At 34.1% G+C, this 6,387-nt stretch overlaps 1 non-coding gene across 1 annotated transcript; it reads right to left on the reverse strand.

The window, feature by feature from the left end:
- Positions 1-5,967: 5,967 nt before the first annotated feature.
- On the reverse strand, positions 5,968-6,069 carry LOC119468991. Its single transcript, XR_005197813.1, has one exon. It is a non-coding gene; the product is annotated as a U6 spliceosomal RNA (small nuclear RNA).
- Positions 6,070-6,387: the final 318 nt, after the last annotated feature.

A 6,387-nucleotide genomic window follows, 5' to 3' on the forward strand; every position in this document is an offset into this window, starting at 1 on the left:
AGTAGGGGGAGAAGAAGAAAATCATGTCATTTGTGAATAAAGACATCTTTCTTTGTGTACCATTTTTTTTCTTACTACATTAGTCAGGACTTTCAGTACATTGTCAATTAAGAGTTATAAAAGAGGACATCTAGTCCTTGTTCCTGATAATAGTAAGAATGCATTTAGTCTCTCACCACTGTAATGTTACCTATTTTCCCATATATACCCTTTATTAAGCTAAAGAAGCTCCCGTTTATTCCTATTTTTTGAGTTTTTATTTGAATGATAGATAATTATTTTAAAATGAATTTTTTGCTTCAATTTATATGGTAATATTTTTTCTTCTTTTTCAGTCTATGAATATGATGCATTACCTAAACCAATTCACAAAATTTGAATGTCTGGCATTTCTGGCACTAATCTCCCTGACAATAATATACTGTCTTTTTACTGGATATTGGTGGATGATATTATGCTAAAGATATTTTGAAATATGTTTGTCTTTAGTTTTCTTTTCTTGTAATATATTTGTCTGATTTTGGTATTAGGGTAATGCTGGTCTCATCAAATGAGCTGATAAGTTCTCCCACTGTGCTATCTTGAGAAATATATTGTGAAAATGGGGAACTATTTATTACTTAAAGAATTCACAACTAAAACCATCTATTTCTTGTGCTCTCTTTATTAAAAAGGTTTTAATTATTAAGACAATTTTTTTATATGGAGTCTTGGTCTGTCACCAGGCTGGAGTTCAGTCGAGAGATCTTGGCTCACTCCACCTCCCAGGTGCAAGCAATTCCCCTGCCTCAGTCTCCCGAGTAGCTGGGCTTACAGGCATGCACCACCATGCCTGACTAATTTTTTTTTCTTTTTTCTCTCTCTCTCTCTTTTTTTTTTTTTATATTTTAGTAGAGATGGGGTTTCACCATGTTGGCCAGGATAGTCTCAATCTCCTAACTTCATGATCCGCTGGCCTCAGCCTCCCAAAGTGCTGGGATTACAGGCATGAGCCACTGTACCAGGCTGACAATTTTTAACACATGTAGGGTTACTCAGGTTAATACATTTTTCCTTGTGTGAGTTTTGGTACTTGTGATTTTTAAGTAATTTATTTTATATAAGTTACCATATTTGTGGACATAGAATTTTCCACAGTATGCCCTTAGTATCCTGTTAATACTCACAAGATCAGTAGTGACTTCTCTTTCATTTCTGATGTTGGTTATTTGTTTATTCCTTTTATTGGCTCTCCTACCTAGATATTTTCAAATAACCATATTTTGGGTTGTTTTTCACTGTAATTCTTATCCTTGTTCTTTTATAGGTAAGATTTTTTTCCCCCTCTGCCTTTTTTTAAAAAGATTCTGTATTTTTCTTTGATTTTCTGAAGTTTGAATAGGTGTGTGTGTGCTTATGTGTATGTGTGTTTTAAGTGTTTATCTTATTTGGTGCTTTTGAGCTCCTTGAATCTGTGGGCATTAGGGGAGGAATCCTTCATTAATTTTGGAAGTTCCTGGCCATTATTATTTCAAATATTTACTGTGCTTCATCCTTTTTTTTTAAATCTTTCCAGTATCCCAATTACGAGTATTTATATCTTTTAATACTATCAGATGGTTCTTGAATGTTCTTTCTGGTTTTGGATTTCATTTTCATTCTTTTTTTTTCCTCTTTGCATTTCACTTGAAGGTTTCTTTTTTTTTTCCAACTTTTGTTTTAGGTTGAGAGGATACATGTGCACGTTTGTTAACATGGGTAAATTGCACATCATTGAGGTTTGGGATATGAATGATCCTGTCACTCCAGTAGTGAGCATAGTAACCTGATAATGTATTTTTTCAGCCCTTGCCCCCTTGTCACCCTTCCCCTGTTAATAGTCTCCAGTGTCTATTGTTTCTGTTTTTCTGTCCATGTGTACTCAATGTTTAGCTACCACTTATAAGTGAGAACACATGGTATTTGGTTTTCCCTTTTTGTGCTAATTTGCTTAGGATAATGGCCTCCAGCTCTACCCATGCTGTTGCAAAGGATGTAAGTTAATTCTTTTTTATGGCTGCGTATGTATCATGGTGTATATGTGCTACATTTCCTTTACCCAGTCCGCCATCGATGGGCATCTAGGTTGATTCCATCTCTTTGGTATTGTGAATAGTGCTGTGATGAACATACAAGCACATATGTCTTTTTGGTGAAATGATTTATTTTTTGGGGAGTATATACCCAGTAATGGAATTACTGAGTCATTCTATTTTAAGTTCTTTGAGACATTTCCACATTGCTTTCCACAGTGGCTGACCTAGTATACACTCCCATCAATAGTGTATAAGTATACCACTTTCTCTGCAACCTCCAAGCATGTGGGTTTTTTTTGACTTTTTAATAATAGCCATTCTAACCAATGTTAGATGATATCTCATGGTGATATTGATTTCATTTCTCTAATGATTAGTCATGTTGAGCATTTTTTCATATGTTTGTTGGCCATTTGTATGTTTTCTTTTAAGAAGTGTTCATGTTCTTTGCTCATTTTAATGGGTTTCCTTTTTGCTTGTTGATTTAAGTTCATTATAGATTCTGGATATTAGACTTTTGTCGGATGCATATGTTTTCAACATTTTTTCTCGTTCTTGTGGGTTGTCTGTTTACTCTTTTGATAGTTTCTTTCACTGAGCAGAAGCTCTTTTGTTTAATTAGGTGCTACTTGTCAACTTTTATTTTTGTTGCAATTGCTTTTGGGGATTTAGACATAAATTAATTGCCAAAGACTATGTCCAGAATGGTATTTGTAGGTTTTCTTTTAGGGTTTTCATAGTTATAGATCTTGTATTTTAGTATGTAATCCATCTTGAGTTGATTTTTGTATATAGTGAAAGCATAAGGTCCAGTTTTGATCTTTTGTATAGAGCTAGCCAGTGAGCCCAGCACTATGTTATTAAATAGTGAATCCTCTCCCCATTGCTTATTATTGTTGACTTTGTTGAAGATCAGATGATAATGATTACAGATGATTAGGTGTGTAGCTTTATTCCTGGGTTCTCTATCCAGTTCCATTGGTCTATATATCACTTTTTGTACCTGTAATATGTTGTTTTGATTACTGTAGCCTTACAGCATAGTTTGAAGTATGACCATGTGACGCCTCCACCTTTGTTATTATTGTTAAGGGTTTCTTTGGTTATTTGGGCTCTTTTTTGGTTACATGTGAATTTTAGAATACTTTTTGATATTGTTTGACTCTGTGTCCACACCCAAATAGCTTGTAACTCCCATAAGTCCCATGTGTTGTAGGAGGGAGCTGGTGGGGGATGACTGAATTATGGGGATGGCTCTTTCCTGTGCCATTCTCATGATAGTGAGATCTGTTGATTTTAAAAGCAGGAGTTGCCCTGTACAAGCTCTCTTTTTGCCTGCTGCCATCCACATAAGATGTGACTTTCTCCTCCTTGACTTCTGCCATGATTGTGAGGCTCCCTGGCCATGTGGAAATGTAAGTCCAGTAAATCTCTTTATTTTATAAATTGCCCAGTCTTAGGTATTTATTTATCAGTAGCAGGAAAACAAACTAATACACTTTTTTTTTCTATTTCTGTAAAAATGATGTTGATAGTTTGTTAGGAATAGCATTGACTTTGTAGATTGCTTTGGGACATATGGCCATGTTAAAGACACTAATTCATCTGAACTGTGAGTGTCGAATGTTTTTCATTTGTTTGTGTCATATATGATTTTTTTCAGCAGTGTTTTGTAGTTGTCCTTGTAGATATCCTTTACCTCCTTGGTTAGATATACTCCAAAGTATTTTGTTTGTGTGTGGCTATTGTAAATGGGATTGAATTCTTAAATTGGCTTTCATTTGAATGTTATTGGTGTACAGAAATACTACTTGTTTTTGTATATTTATTTTGTATCCTTAAATTTTACTGAAATTGCTTATCAGCTCTAGGAGACTTTTAGGGGAGTCTTTAGGGTTTTCTAGGTATAGAATCCTATTACCAACAAAGAGAGATAGTTTGGCTTCCTCTCTTTCTATTTGGATGCCTTTTATTTATTTCTCTTGCCTGGTTGCTCTGGCCAGGACTTCCAGTACTATGTCAAATAGGAGTGGTGAGAGTGGGCGTCCTTATTATCTTGTTCCAGTTCTCAAGGTTAATGCTTCCAGCTTTTGCCCATTCAATATGATGTTGGCTGTGGGTTTGCCTTAGATGGCAGTAATTATTTTGAGGTATGTCTCTTTGATGTCTAGTTCGTTGAGGGTTTTTTATCATGGAAGGAGACTAGTTTTATTGAAAATTTTTTCTGTCTATTGAGATGATCACATTTTTTAAAAATCCTGTTTTGTGGTGAATCACATTTATTGATTTGTACATGTTGAACAAGCCCTGTATCCAAGAAATAAAGCCAATTTGATCTTGGTGAATTAACTTTTTGCTGTGCTGCTGGATTGATTTTGCCACTATTTTGTTGGATATTTTTGCTTCTATCTCCATCAGGGATATTGGCCTGTAGTTTTATTTTGTTGTTGTTGTTTCTTTGCCAGATTTTGGTATCAGAGTGATGCTGGCTTCATAGAATGATTTAGGGAGAAGTCCCTCTTCCTCAGTTTTTTGGAATAGTTTCAGTAGGAGTGGTATTAATTATTCTTTCTATGTCTAGTAAACTTTGGCTATGAACCCATTTGGTCCAGGGCTTTTCTTTGCTGATGTGTTTTGAATTACTCATACAGTTTCAGAACTCATTATTGATATGTTCGAGGTTTCAGTTTCTTTGTGATTCTGTCTTGGGAAGTTGCGTGTTTCCAAGAATTTATCCATTTTTCTGTAGGTTTTCTAGTTTGTGTACATAGACGTATTCATAATAGTTGCAGATGATTTTTTTCTATTGCTGTGGAATCTGGTGTAATGTTATCTCTGTTGTTTCTGATTGTGCTTATTTGATCTTCTCCATTTTTTTTTCTTTGTTAATCTTGCTACTGGTCTATTTATCTTGTTTATCCTTTCAAAGAACAAGCTTTTGGTTTTCTTGATCCTTTGTATGGGTTTTTGGGTCTTGATTTCATTCAGTTCTGCTCTGATTACTTTTTTTTTTATATATTAACTTTGGGGTTAGCTTGTTACCTTTTTTTAGTTCCTCTAGGTGCAATGTTAGATTGTTAATTTCAGATCTTTCTAACTTTTTGATTTAGGCATTTAGCATTATAAACTTTTCCTCTTAACACTACTTTGGATGCATCTCAGAGATTTCGCTATGTTGTGTTTTGTTTTCATTTATGTTAAAGAATTTTTAAATTTTGGCCTTAATTTTCTTGTTTACTCAAAAGTCATTCAGTAGCAAGTTATTTAATTTCCATGTAATTGTGTGGTTTTGAGAGATATTCTTGGTACTGATTTATATTTTTATTCTACTGTGATCTGAAAGTACCATTAGTATTATTTCAGTTTTTAAAAAACTTACTTACACTTGCTTTATGGCTGAGCACATGGTCAATATTAGAGTATGTTCCATGTACAGATGAGAAGAATGTATATTCTGTGGTTGATGGGTGGAGTGTTCTGTAGCTGTTTATTGGTTTATAGGTCCAATTGGCTGTGTCAAATTAAAGTTCAGAATTTCTTTGTTAGTTTCTACCTCAATAATCCATTTAATACGGGCAGTGGGGTGTTGAAGTCCTCTACTATTATTGTATGGTGGCCTAGGCCTTTTTTTAATGTCTAGGAGTACTTGTTTTATGAATCTGGGTGCTTCAATGTTGGGTGCATATATATTTAAGATAGTTAAGTCATCTTGTTGAGTTGAACCCTTTATTATACAGTGCCTTTCTTTGTCCTTTTTTATTGTTGTTGGTTTAAAAAAAAATATCTGACATGATAATACTGACCCTGCTCTTTTTTGCTGTTTGTATTATTGATCTTTACTTTGACTCTATGAATATTGTTGTGTGTAAAATGGATATCTGGAAAACAGACGTCTTATTTTTTATCCAACTTGAAAAATATGGAATGCTTCCCAAATTTGCTTGACACCTTTGTGAAGGGGCCATGCTACCCTTCTGTGTACCTTCCAATTTTAGTGTATATTCTGCTAAAGCAAGCACCAATTGTAAGGTTTCTATTTACTTATCCAGTTCACTGATTCATTCCTCAGCTATGTCAAAAGTCTATCAAAGAGATACTTTTTAAACTTTCTGTTCTGGTGTTTGGTATTTCTCACTTTTTTTTTTTTTAAGATTTTTATCTCTGCTTCCATTACCATCTGTTTTTGAATGTTGTCTACTTTTTTTGTTAGGGACATTAACATATTAACCATAGCTGTCTTAAATTCTCTGATGATTTAAACATCTTTGTCATATCATATAGTCTGGGTTTGACTATTGAATTGTTTATGTAGTCTGTGTTTTTCGTTTTGTTT

This window comes from Cebus imitator, unplaced genomic scaffold (assembly GCF_001604975.1).
Source record: "Cebus imitator isolate Cc_AM_T3 unplaced genomic scaffold, Cebus_imitator-1.0 Scaffold544, whole genome shotgun sequence".
In the NCBI taxonomy this organism is placed as follows: Eukaryota; Metazoa; Chordata; class Mammalia; order Primates; family Cebidae; genus Cebus; species Cebus imitator.